This window comes from Protobothrops mucrosquamatus, unplaced genomic scaffold (assembly GCF_001527695.2).
Source record: "Protobothrops mucrosquamatus isolate PMUCROS unplaced genomic scaffold, P.Mucros_1.0 scaffold1861, whole genome shotgun sequence".
NCBI lineage: Eukaryota > Metazoa > Chordata > Lepidosauria > Squamata > Viperidae > Protobothrops > Protobothrops mucrosquamatus.
The window spans coordinates 68,538-82,674 of NW_015387990.1; the positions used below are offsets into that span (position 1 = coordinate 68,538).

The window sequence follows — 14,137 nt, forward strand, 5'->3', positions numbered from 1 at the left end:
GGGGGGCATGGCCCACTGGGTGAGTGTGGCTGCGGTGGTCACGGCAGGCTGAATGGGAGTGGCCAGAGTGGGCGTGGCCACCTTGATGTTGCTTGTGGGGGGGATGCCTGTGGGGCTGGGCAGGATTGGGGGAGATCCAGGGGGTCTCTGGTGGGTGGGGCAGTGGGCAGGAGGCTCGTCCTGCGGGGTGAGGCGGGGGTAGGGCGGGGGTGCCATTGCTGCGGGGCAAGGCGAGGCAGGAGCAGCTGCTATCTGACACCATCAGCCCCCACACACAGAAGCCAGCGAGCGCATGAGGGCATGCTCTACCACCTCTACTTGAGCTTGCTAACCGGCTGCTTCGCCTCCTTTGTGCTGGGCGGGGCTGTTGCTCCGGGCGCTGGTGGCAGCCTAATGGACCTGCACGAGCTGGCGGCGGTGGCAAGTGTGCCCACAGAGAGGGCTCTAAGTGCCATCTCTGGCACCGGTGCCATAGGTTCGCCATCACTGTACTATGCTATTGATCATGCTATCCAATGAGGGCAATTAGCGGGCTCCATGACACTTCTTCTCTCCATCTTCCAGCACCTGTGAGAGTGACCTTGGTTCCCATGGGATCGCTCTGTGTTTCGTCTAGCAATCCTTTCGGTTTCTTCCCCATCCCCTTCCTCCCAATTTGTGTGACAACTGAGAATGACAAAGGTGGCTTCAGCCAGTTTCATTTCAGAAGTTGACAAACATCCAAGACATATAAATGCTCACTCAGTTCCTTTCAGTCTCTGCTAATTACTATTAAACCTCATGCCCACTCCATCGGGAGAAATTGAATGAGGTCTGGCACAGGGTTATGCCTTTGGATGCAAAACCCTCAAAATGTGCAATCCCACCTTTAAATTTGCTCACACTCTACCCCAGGTTTGCAACCTGCAGTTTGAGAATCTCAGGCCTTAAAAACAAGTTCCCTAAGGCTAAAGCTTGCATTCGTGGAGGATCACTTATCAAGAGGAGTAGTCGGAGACTATAAAAAAATGTGCGCTACTCACAAGCTTGCCAAAGCCCGGGATTGAACCAGGGACCTTTAGATCTTCAGTCTAACGCTCTCCCAGCTGAGCTACTTTGGCTGTCTTCTAAACTATTTGTAGCCCATGTTAAAGTGGCATCATCCGTCTTAGAAAGTAGTAACACAAAATTCACTTCTGTTCAGTGAAAGTTTAGCTTTCCAAAGAGCCCTGCCCAGATCAGCAGCCCAGAAACCCAACCCCCAAAAGGCGGTACTGTTTTGGTTAGTGACCTGCTTTAAGTGTCGCTACCTGGTTGTGACATGTCAAGGCCATGGGTTTCCCAGTTGCAATGTATGGCTATGAAAGTTGGACCATAAGAAAGGCTGAGCGACAAAGAATTGAGGCCTTTGAACTATGGTGCTGGAGAAGACTCCTGCGAGTCCCTTGGACTGCAAGGCGATCAAACCGATCAGACCTAGAGGAGATCAACCCTGACTGCTCTTTAGAAGGCCAGATCCTGAAGTTCAAACTCAAGTACTTTGGCCGCCTAATGAGAAGGAAGGACTCCCTGGAAAAGGGCCTAATGCTGGGAAAGATTGAGGGCAATAGAAGAAGGGGACGACAGAGGATGAGGTGGCTGGATGGAGTCACTGTGAAGCAGTAGGCATGAGCTTAAATGGACTCCAGAAGATGGTAGAGGACAGGAAGGCCTGGAGGAACGTTGTCCATGGGGTCGCGATGGGTCAGACACGACTTCGCAATTAACAACAACCTAGTTGTGAAGAGCAGACCACCTGCATGTTCATGCAGAAACTATGGCCAGTGCAAGCAAAATATTCCAGGTCAAAATACAGGTAGTCCTCAACTTTACATCGGTCGCTTAGTGATTATTCAAAATCCCAACAGACTTCTCCAGGGTACTTATGACCTAGTTCCGAAGTTCCCACAGCCATCCCACCTCCAGGGCCATGTGACCACATGTCAGGTGCTTGGCAACCAGCCTACATTTATGGCTGTTTGCACCCTCCTAGAGTCATGTGACTGTGTTTTATGATGGTTTTGCCAAAACCTGGCATTTACTTCTGGTTTTCAGCAAAACTGGCACATAGCAAACAACGGAGTGCCTTACGGCTACAGTGTTCATTTAACGACTGCCACAAAAAAAAAAAGATTGTAAAATCGGGTCAGCCATGCGGGCGACCCGCTTTATGGCTGATGACTGTGATGGGCAGGCTCCATGCGGTCATAAGTTGAGGGCTGCCTCCGTACATAATGTAGGCAATGCATCAAACATATATCAAAGAAAAATAAATGAACAAAAATAAATATCGACTTTTTCAAACGGATAGGAATATTTTAAAGGCCTACCTGTGGATTATGCAGAAGAAAAGAGATTCCAACAGATTGAGCCTTTAGCTTTACTGGATAGCTTTTGGCCATCTAATAGCTGGAATTCTCAGCATGAAAGAACTAAAGGAAAGAACATGGTGGTGATGGTGATTTGAACCCGGTTGCAAGACTGGCAAGCTCATATGTCACTGGGAAGATTTCTAGAAGTATTAAATCACAAAAATCATAAACACGTATCCCCGGGTTCCCCATGGACCTCCCCAGGGAAGTGCAAACAATAAAGCATATTTTTGCAACGCCAACTCTGTCCCTTTTTATACACACGTTCCACAAGCAATGTGTGAGGGACGGAACGCAAAGGCCAACACAGTGCTAGGCTGTATTAACAGATCACGTGAAGATCACGTGAAGTATTAATACCACTTTACAATGCCTTGGTAAGGCCACCCTTGGAATACTGCATCCAGTTTTGGTCACCACGATGTAAAAAAGATGTTGAGACTCTAGAAAGAGTACAGAGAAGAGCAACAAAGATGATCAGGGGACTGGAGGTTAAAACATATAAGGAAAGGTTGATGGAATTGGGTATGTCCAGTTTAACGAAGAGAAGGACGAGGGGAGGATAGCAGTGTTCCAATATCTCAGGGGCTGCCACAAAGAAGAGGGAGTCAAGCTATTCTCCAAAGCGCCTGAAGGCAGGACAAGAAGCAACGGATGGAAACTAATCAAGGAGAGAAGCAACCTAGAACTAAGGAGAAACTTCCTGAGAGTTAGAACAATTAACCAGTGGAACAACCTGCCTCCAGAAGCGGTGAATGCTCCAACACTGGAAGTTTTTAAGAAGAGACTAGACAGCCATTTGTCCAAAATGGTATAGGGTTTCCTGCCTGAGCAGGGGGTTGGACTAGATGACCTCCAAGGTCCCTTCCAACTTTATTATTATTATTATTATTATTATTATTATTATTATTATTATTATTATTATTATTATTATTATTATTATTATTATTATTATTATTATTATTGTTGTTGTTGTTGTTGTTGTTGTTGTTGTTGTTATTATTATTATTATTATTATTATTTCATCCGTCTGATAAAAACCCCAGATTCAAAAGGCGCCTATGTCAGGTTCGCCCAGAAAATGAAGTACTTTGAGAGCAGCTCAGGAACAAGAAAATACTGCCTGCTTCAAGGCTTCTGGCCAGTACGTTACTGCACATTTTTACCAAAAATAAATAAATCAATTTAAAAAGCCTCTGGAGAGCAGCAGCAGCAGCCAAACAGCCACTTTTTTCTCCCCCTGGAACAAAATAAAAAGTCTACCTTGGCCTAGCAGAGGATGGTTTCGATCCATCGACCTCTGGGTTATGGGCCCAGCACGCTCCCGCTGCGCCACTCTGCTGGACTGAAAGCAGAAGCTGGAGGGGAGAAGATTAGGCTGATGTGATTTGTCAGCCTGTTTCTGCTCTTGTGAGGCCAGCTGCGAGCATAATGAGGATGCTTGCTGAGCAGAAACATCTCAGTTCCGGCTTGTGACAGAAGGAGAGTGCCAGGCTGTACCTTTACACCACACAGACACACACCGCTCTGCAACACGCCCAGCCAGAATCACTTTGAAATTTCCGAAGGACCAAAGATGGTGGTTGTATATAGGTAGTCCTCGATTTACGACCGCAATTGAGCCTAACATTTCTGTTGCTAAGTGAGGCATTTTGTTAAATGAGTTTTGCCCTGTTTTACAATTTTCCTTGCCACCGTTGTTAAATGAATCACTGCAGTTGTTAAGTGAATCTGTTTCCTTGCTGACTTTGCTTGGCACAAAAGGCGAACGCGTGACCGCGGGACACTGCAACCGTCGTAAATACATGCCAGTTGCCAAGCATCTGAGTTTTGGTCACATGATCGTGGGGAAACTGCAATGGTCATTCGAAATTGGTCATAAGTCACTTTTTTTCTGTGCCATTCTAACTTTGAATGGTCACTAAATGAATGGTTGTAAGTCAAGGACATGGTGATGCAGTGGTTGGAAGGCAGTACTGTGGGCTACTTCTGCTTCCTGCCGGCTGCCAGCGATTCAGCAGTTCAGTTCTCATCGGCTCACGGTTGACTCCGCCTTCCATCCTTCCGAGGTCGGTAAACTGAGGTAAACTGAGCTTGGAGAGGGCTGCAAAGCATTGTCAAGCGGTATATAAATCTATTGCTGTTGCTACCTGTATTCAGTCTACATTTAGCATACACTGGAAGGACAGCATCAGAAGGGGCAGAAAGCATGTTAAATCAGAAGACAAGTCAAATTAAAAGCCTAGGAGGGTTTGAAACGAGACCTCCTGGCTCAGCCTTGTTCTGGAAACTTTTCCAAGGTCCGTTGGTCAAGTTCCCTAATTCACGGCCGAAGTCAGGGGTAGGCAATCTTGGCTCTTTTATGACTCGTGGACTTCAACTCCCAGAATTCCTGAGCCAGCCATGCTGAGGGGAAAGGGAGAGATTTCCAAGCTGAGCCATGCCGGCTCAGGAATTCTGGGAGTTGAAGTCCACGAGTCATAAAAGAGCCAAAGCTGCCTACCTCTGACCTAGGCTGACTTCATTTCTTATTAATAATATATGGTCTCTCTTTTGTAGCCTTAGATCTTTTCAGTCACAATTTTGGATACTCTGTACTCCTTATTATATTATGATTCAACTTAAAAATTAATGGCCAGCGTGGCTGGCTCAGGAATTCTGGGTGTTGAAGTCCACGAGTCATAAAAGAGGCAAGGTTGCCTACCCCTCGCCTAAGTCCATGGCCAAGTCAGAAGATGGCTTCCTTCAGCTCCTATACTGCTCCTAAGTATTATTATTTTTTTGCCAGGATTAGGTGGTTCTTGGCTTAATTCCCAAGTCTTCATTTTCAGATGGTGGTGATGTAGAGGATCAGGAGAAGGAGACTTCTGGTCAGGGTAAAGACGGTGAGGTTGGATGCTGACTCAACCTTAAGTCTACAGCCTAAAAGCTTGTTGTGTGGGGCTTGGTATGGTACTCTTCTCCATCTGAAGACAGTTTTTCCGACAGGACCCTCACACACAGGACTATTATCAGGTAGCTCCAACTCAGCAGCTTTTATGGAGGAATCGATAATATGGAGTTCTCTGGCTTTTAGAAAGGCAATGAAGACCATATATTTTAATTGTGCCTTTGGGACTGCTGCTTTCTGCAGTTTTTCATTTTTGCGATGGCGGACGTAATGTTCATTTTCATTGCTATTTTTATTGCTATGGTACTGTTGTACTATTCGAAGCACGTAGGGCTCAATGAGGCAGCTGGATAGAAATCGGTGTAGTGAATAGAAATAAAATAAAATAGAAATAATAGAAATAGAAATAGAAATAATAGAAATAGAAATAGAAATAGAAATAAATATAGAATAGAATAGAATAGAATAGAACAGAACAGAACAGAACAGAACAGAATAATAGAATAGAATAGAATAGAATAGAATAGAATAGAATAGAATAGAATAGAATAGAATAGAATAGAATAGAAAGTAGACTAGGCTAGACTAGGCTAGAGAATAGAATAGAATAGAATAGAATAGAATAGAATAGAATAGAATAGAATAGAGCAGAGCTGGAAGGGACCTTGGAGGTCTTCTAGTCCAACCCCCTGCTCAAGCAGGAGAGCCTATACCATTTCAGACAAGTGACTGTCTAGTCTCTTCTTAAAAACCTCCAGTGATGGAGCGCCCACAATTTCTGGAGGCATTTCTGGTTAATTGTCCTCACTGTTAGGAACTTTCTCCTTAATTCCAGGTTGCTTCTCTCTTTGATCAGTTTCCAACCATTGTTTCTTGTCCTGCCCTCTGGTGCTTTGGACAATAATTTGACCCCTTCTTTGTGGCAGCCCCTCAAATACGGGAACACTGCTATCATGTCACCCCTATTTCTCCTTTTCTTTAGACTAGCCAAACCCAAGTCCTGCAGCCGTTCTGCATATGTTTTAGTCTCCAGGCCTTTGATCATCTTAGTTGCTCTTCTCTGAACTTTTTCCAAGGTCTCAACATCTTTTTTGCAGTACTGTATGGTGACCAAAATTGGTTGCAGTATTCCAGGTGTGGTCTTACTAGGTTTTTATAAAGCGGTACTAATCCTTTGCGTGATCTTGATTCTATGCCTCTGTTTATACGATCCAGGACTATATTAGCTTTTTTGGCTGCTGCTGCTGCACATTGCTGGCTCATAGTCAAGTGATCGTCCATAAATAAAGAAGACTTGTATATGCTGTATGTATTGTTACTGTACTTGTAAAGATAATAATAATAATAGTAAAGTTGGAAGGGACCTTGGAGGTCATCTAGTCCAACCCCCTGCTTAGGCAGGAAACCCTATACCATTTCGGACAAATGGCTGTCCAGTCTCTTCTTAAAAACCTCCAGTGTTGGAGCATTCACCGCTTCTGGAGGCAGGTTGTTCAACTGGTTAATTGTTCTAACTGTCAGGAAGTTTCTCCTTAGTTCTAGATTGCTTCTCTCCTTGATTATTTCCATCCGTTGCTTCTTGTCCTGCCTTCAGGCGCCTTGGAGAATAGCTTGACTCCCTCTTCTTTGTGGCAGCCCCTGAGATATTGAACACTGCTATCATGTCCCCCCTCGTCCTTCTCTTCATTAAACTAGACATACCCAATTCCAGCAACCGTTCCTTATATGCTTTAGCCTCCAGTCCCCTAATCATCTTTGTTGCTCTTCTCTGTACTCTTTCTAGAGTCTTAACATCTTTTTTACATCGCGGTGACCAAAACCGGATGCAATATTCCAAGTGTGGCCTTACCAAGGCCTTGTAAAGTGGTATTAACACTTCACGTGATCTTGATTCTATCCCTCTGTTAATGCAGCCTAGCACTGTGTTGGCCTTTTTGGCAGCTGCAGCACACGGCTGGCTCATATTTAGGTGATTGTCCACTAGGACTCCGAGGTCCCTCTCACAGTTACTACTGTTGATACATTTAGTCCAACCTCCTGCTTAGAACAGGTTCTACTGCGGTGTTTCTCAACCTTGACAACATTAAAATGTGTGGATTTCAATTGCAACCTTGCACCAAATCGGAAAATAATAATAATAATAATAATAATAATAATAATAATAATAATAATAATAATAATAATAATAATAATAATAATTTTAATTTATATACCGCCCTTCTCCCATAGGACTCAGGGCGGTTCACAGCATTTTTAAAAACAGATACTATACACAAATACAAAAGTACAAAAATACAAAAACACCAAAAATATAAACCCCAATAAAAACCGAATTAAAAACCAAATGGGGCCATTGGCTCTTTAAAGACAGTAAAGATGGAACTCAGGAATTACTTCACCTTTAAACTGACATCGATCTTAACCCAGCCCCGCAGTGGGAGCTCTCCAGGGTCCTGACCCAACCACCTTCTACCAGACTCCGCTTTGCTTGCAATGCTTTTTTTCTATGGAGATTCTCAATCATCCAGGTCATGGTTGTTCCAGAGTTGTTTTTTCCCCCCAAAAGGGAATTGGACTTTCTTGGTTTTTTTTTTTTCCTTTTGAAAACAGAACTGAAGAAGTTCTAACAAAATGAAATTCAATGGTGAAAAAAGTAAGGTTCTACATTTAGGCAAGAAAAACCAAATGCACAGGTATAGTATAGGGGGTACCTTGCTCAATAGTAGTAACTGTGAGAGGAACCTCAGAGTCCTAGTGGACAATCACTTAAATATGAGCCAGCAGTGTGCTGCAGCTGCTGCCAAAAAGGCCAACACAGTGCTAGGCTGCATTAACAGAGGGATAGAATCAAGATCACGTGAAGTATTAATACCACTTTACAAGGCCTTGGTAAGGCCACACTTGGAATACTGCATCCAGTTTTGGTCATCACGATGTAAAAAAGATGTTGAGACTCTAGAAAGAGTACAGAGAAGAGCAACAAAGATGATTAGGGGACTGCAGGCTAAAACATATAAGGAACGGTTGCTGGAATTGGGTATGTCTAGTTTAACAAAGAGAAGGACGAGGGGGGACATGATAGCAGTGTTCCAATATCTCAGGGGCTGCCACAAAGAAGAGGGAGTCAAGCTATTCTCCAAAGCCCCTGAAGGCAGGACAAGAAGCAACTGATGCAAACTAATCAAGGAGAGAAGCAATCTAGAACTAAGGAGAAACCTCTTGACAGTTAGAACAATTAACCAGTGGAACCACCTGTCTCCAGAAGTGGTGAATGCTCCAACACTGGAGGTTTTAAGAAGAGACTGGACAGCCATTTGTCTGAAATGGTATAGGGTTTCCTGCCTGAGCAGGGGGTTGGACTAGATGACCTCCAAGGTCCCTTCCAACTTTATTATTATTATTATTATTATTGTTATTGTTGTTGTTGTTGTTGTTGCTGTTGTTGTTGTTTTGTTGTTGTTGTTGTTGTTGTTATTATTAAGCTTCTTGGATGAAAAGTGAAACCTTTTCAAAGGAAAAAATCAAGAAAGTCCAGTTGCTTTTTGAAAAAAAGCACCTTTGGGACTAGATTTTTTTTTTTTAATTAATCCATCATTGGCTAGCTTGAAGTTCTGTGTTAGGAAGGAGGCTGCCTTTTTCAAGTAACACAGAGTTGTTTTGCACCAGACACAACGCTGCAGACCCAGTAACAGCTGCAACCGTGATGCATTTTCTTCCTAACACAGCACATTTCCCTGTGTTCCCAAGAACACGCCCCTTGTCCTGTTGAAAAAGAGCTGGCATTGTCCCTTTTCCATTTGTTCTTGGGTAGCCAAAGTTCTGTAGCTCAGCATGGATGGTGTTTGACTGAAGATCTGAAGATTCCCGGTTTTGATCGCAGGCTTTGCAAGAAATTGTGCATGAACTTGGCTTGCCAAGGCATTCTCTCTCTCCTTAGATTCAAATGCATTTATTTATTTATTTCATATCCCTCCTTATTTATTTTTATAAATAACTCAAAAGTGGTGAACTCTTGAATTACTCTTCCTATGTTCCCCACAACAACCCACCCTGCGAGGTGGGTTGGGCTGAGAAAGAGGGACTGGTCCACAGTCACCCAGCTACCTTTCATGCCTATGGGGGACTAGAACTCACGGTCTCCTGGTATCTAGCCTGGTGCCTGGAGAAATAATAATAAATTCAGTATGCATGATAGCCAACGTCTAAAGAACTGGCAGCTGTGATTTTACAATGCTGTGTATAGAAGAAGAAGAAGAAGAAGAAGAAGAAGAAGAAGAAGAAGAAGAAGAAGAAGAAGAAGAAGAAGAAGAAGAAGAAGAAGAAGAAGAAGAAGAAGAAGAAGAAGAAGAAGAAGAAGAAGAAGAAGAAGAAGAAGAAGAAGAAGAAGAAGAAGAAGAAGAAGAAGAAGAAGAAGAAGAAGAAAGAAGACAAAAAAAGTCTGGATAGTGGACGTGGCAGTGCTTGGAGACAGCAGAATAGACAAGAAAGAACTGGAGAAGATAACAAAATACAGAGACCTACAAATAGAAATAGAAAGACTGTGGCAAAAGCAAGCAAGGGTAGTACCAATAGTAATAGGCGCCTTGGGTGCAATCCCAAAACAACTGGAGCACCACTTGAACACCATTGGCATTGACAAATTCGCCATTAGTCAATTGCAAAAGGTGGCCTTACTAGGAACTGCTTCCATCCTGCGACGATATCTGTAATACCATCAAACATCCACATCTGCCTATCCCAGGTCCTTGGTAAGGACTCGATAGGTAGATAAAATGCCAAATCCAGTCTGAACATCTGGCTGACTGTGCGATGATCCATAATAATAATAAAGTTGGAAGGGACCTTGGATGTCATCAAGTCCAACTCCCTGCTCAGGCAGGAAACGCTATACCATTTAATAATAATAATAATACACTTTATTAATCAGAAAAAAATGCTGTCAGACTCTTCCTGAGTTTTTGAAATCACAAATTAACACAGCTCTCCTATAATATAGGCATCATTATTGCTGACATCATTGTTATTATAGTGTGGGAGATGAAAATATAGCCCCCTTCTCATATAATAAGATAGGGCTAGAATAAAATCTGAAATAGGCCCCACAGAAGTGATTTAAAGCTTTCACTTGAACTTTATGCTGTTTCCCAATAAGGACATACTATTTGTAATCTGCTGAGCTTTGAGCAATATAAATTGCAAAGTTGGTAGTTCTATATACTGTATACCGCTCACAAAAATAAAGGGAACGCAAACCCCTTCAGTTCCATGGTAAAATGTTCCCTTTATTTTTTTGAGCAGTATATATATATATATATATTTGGAACATAAGTATTTTACCCGTGAGAAAAGAGGAAGTGAAAATAGCAAATGTGTAGAAGTTTCAGATGGGAACTGTCTTTGCAAAGTAAGAATTATGAGTGCGTGGTGGGTAGCAGAAAAATATAAAAATGTTGGTTTAAGTCTGGTTCGGGGCCATTGGCCTATAGCTGTCTTTTGGAATTTGCTACACCATATGGTCCTCATTGCAATGGGTTGTTAATGTAAGTGATGTTATGTTATTATGCTGTTCCAAATTATTAGAAAAATAAACCTCTCAATCTTAAAATAAGAATTATTGTTTTGTGTTGCTGTCTCTTGTCTTTTCCATTGGGTTTTTCCACAATAGTGATAGTAATAGTAATGATGACATCATTATTATTATAGTTATAATAAGGATGACATCTTTATTACTCTAGTCTAGTGGTTAACAATTATTATTTTGGTTTATTGCAGCCAGCTGGATGTTCAGACTGAATTTGGCATTTTTATCCACCTATCAAGCCCTTCCCAAGGACCTGGGAGAGGCAGATGTTGTTTTTGATGGCGTTAAAGGAACACCAGTCTGTAAAGTGTTGCAAATAAACCTGCCTTTTTCAATTTATTATTATTGCCCTTGTAAAAATATTAATAGCTTTAATTATTACAGCCATAATTGTTACTAACATTGGTGTGTTATCATAGTGATATTAATTGCATTCATTATTATAGCCATAACAATTAGATATCAGTCATAGTATAGTTTATTACAATCCTAATTATAATTCTTCAGATTACAATGATACTTTACAAAACGTTGACCTAATACTTTCAAAAGTGTTGTGGTTCACAATGAAGTTGTATGTCTGCAGAGTGACAATGGGTGGAGGAAAGTCTATAAACCCTGAACATTTTAATTTAATGTATTTGATTTAAGTGCTGCCCAACACCAGCAACAAAGCAAGGCTCAATGGGAGACCTAACAAAATGAAATCAACCTGCTTTAGAGAGGAAATAAATCAAGACTGAGGTGAGATCTCTGGAGGAACCTCTTGAGAGTACAAGCCATTAGCCAGTGGAACAGGTTGACCCATGATATTTATTAATTTTGTATCCCACCTTATATAAATTAGTCAAGGTAGCAAAAGTACCTAATACTCCTTCCTCCTGCTATTTTCCCCAAAACAACAAGATGGTACTTCACTTGTTTGCGTGGCCCGGTTCCTGGCATGCTGTGGACCAGTGCCGATCCATGGAACAGAGGTTGGGAACCCCTGGTTTAAGTCTATGAATTGGTGTTGGAACCTCAGCGCTAGTTTTACATTGACATAACCATGCAGTGTATCCAATAAACAGTAAACGTATCAGAAACGGAATGAAACTGGAGTTTTATTTGGATTCTCAAGCTGGATGTTGACAAAATCTTGCTAGACTGTAAGAAACAAGCTTGGAAAAGATGCCAAAGAATCTGGCAGTCTAGCTTATTTATAGTATACCTGTTAAGTATGTGAACCTGTTCCCTGATCAGGTATACTCAAAGTTGCAACACTGGAAGGGGCTATTCGGGCCCTAAATCCAATCTGTGCAAAAAATGCAGATTAAAGCACCCCCAAGAGATAACTATCCAGCCTCTGATTAGATACATCCAGTGAAGGGGATCCAATCGCTACGCTGATTCACAGGTTCTACTAATCACTGATATTGTCATCCCATTTGGTCTGTTCATGTAGCTCTGTTGTATCATTATGCTGTTTCTGACTATAGCTGCAATAATTCTTCGGGCTGATATGTTGACACATTGAAATGTCAGTGAAAAATGATGCTACCAACTATATACAATTGGTCATTCTATCTTGTGTACATTACTAAAACTCTCCCATTTATCTTTGTGTAACTGGGCAAAACGGTACCTTGTAGGGCAACAGTTTTTGAATCAAAGTACTTCAACTTATAGAAGGTGTCCAACATCTGGGACCGATAACTCCCATGAAATTGAAATTTGGCAAATTTTATAAAACGTTGTATGGCACAAAAACGATCATAAAACACGCAGGCAGGCAGTCGCCCGCCACTTCCGGAGCCCACTTCCGAAAAACTCAAGGCTGGGTAGAGGGCCTCAGCCTGGGGGTTGGGAACCCCTGGTGTAATCAACATTAAACCCCCTCAGTGGCATAGAAATAGATGTTTCAAAGCAGACTAAGAGTGGATTTGACATCCAGTCTGATCTCTATCAAAACCTTCCACGATTTCAACACTTAATTTTTTTTAAAGGGGAGGGGTTGCTTATGGAAGAAAAAAATAGTTTTTTCCAATGTTATAAAACCTTCAGGTTGCCTTCCCAGTCCTGAAAAAGAGGCAACTAGGTCAAGGAGAGTCTCTCAAATTTAGAAAAAAATTATATGGTTTCTGCTTCCAGGTGCGTTGAGATTAAATTGGTGGCAGTTTGAAAAAGTCTGAACAAGGTTTTGAATTTACTGCTAAGGACTCACTGCATCTCATCCACCTATGATCCGAACGAGTGTCTGCAAACTGGCTGAACCTCTGTGATTTGCACTCATACAGATCATTTAAGCTGCCGGAGAATAATATTAACGCTACCAAGGCATGTTGTCAAATTTTACAGTACATTCACGCTGTGCATCAGTCGAAATCTCAAATGGAACGGGCGACTTGGAACAGCACACCTGCGCTACCCCTATTAGTACATCCTTAAGCCAGGTGTCTTTTTCTAGGAGAGACATATGAGACAGGGAAAAACTCAAGCTTCTTTAAAGAGTTACAGACAACGGTATCACTCCTATCTGGACAGGCTCTGAATTTTCTCGTTCATTTGCAATCCAGGCATCTAAACAGCCTTACTGTCCAAAGCTAAGCTAATGTGCTCCCTTCGGCGTACCCTAAAACAGGCATGTCAAACTCGTGTCGCGCGACGTATTGCGACTTTTCCCCCATTGCCGGCAATGGGGTGGGTGCGGTTTCGGCGTGACGCATCCGGCCCTTCGGACGGCAGTTTGACACGCCTGCCCTAAAAGGCTTGGTGAACCTGCAGATAGGCCCAACGCAATTTCCAGGGGAAGCTTCCTTCCAGGCAGAACCGTTCTCCCTATTCTTGGCACCTGTTCCAAGCCAAGAGGCCTAACAAGCCACTTTGTGGGATCCTTCGGAAATGCCCTCCATTGATCATTTCCATCCTCCTCCTCCTGCCTCGCTCCTAGTTTAATGTTTGGATTTTGCTGAAAGTGAAACAGGAGAGTTTCCCTCAAGGTCGGCACCCCCTTGCCCATATCTTCTCCACAGATTGGTTTCCAAGGAAGATCTGGTGTTCCTCTACTCCAGCCAAGAGGCCCGTTTGGTCAAAGACAGCATCATATATATCCAACTTAAGCTTTCTAGACCTCTAACTGCCAGCCTGGCTTTTCTCTTGTGAATATCCCATTACTAGGTTTAAAGGCTGAGCGGCGAGGGGGACCTCTGACCCCTTTGGCGCGATCACCCGATTCTTCCCGCTCTGCCCCGATTTCTTCATACACAGCAAGGTGCAGTTCCCCAACACAATGTACCC

At 42.8% G+C, this 14,137-nt stretch overlaps 2 non-coding genes across 2 annotated transcripts; both read right to left on the minus strand.

Moving 5' to 3' along the window:
* Positions 1-1,027: 1,027 nt before the first annotated feature.
* TRNAF-GAA lies at positions 1,028-1,100 on the minus strand. Its single transcript has one exon. It is a non-coding gene; the product is annotated as a tRNA-Phe (tRNA).
* Positions 1,101-3,660: 2,560 nt separating this feature from the next.
* Positions 3,661-3,732, minus strand: TRNAM-CAU. Its single transcript has one exon. It is a non-coding gene; the product is annotated as a tRNA-Met (tRNA).
* Between the last annotated feature and the right edge of the window lie 10,405 nt (positions 3,733-14,137).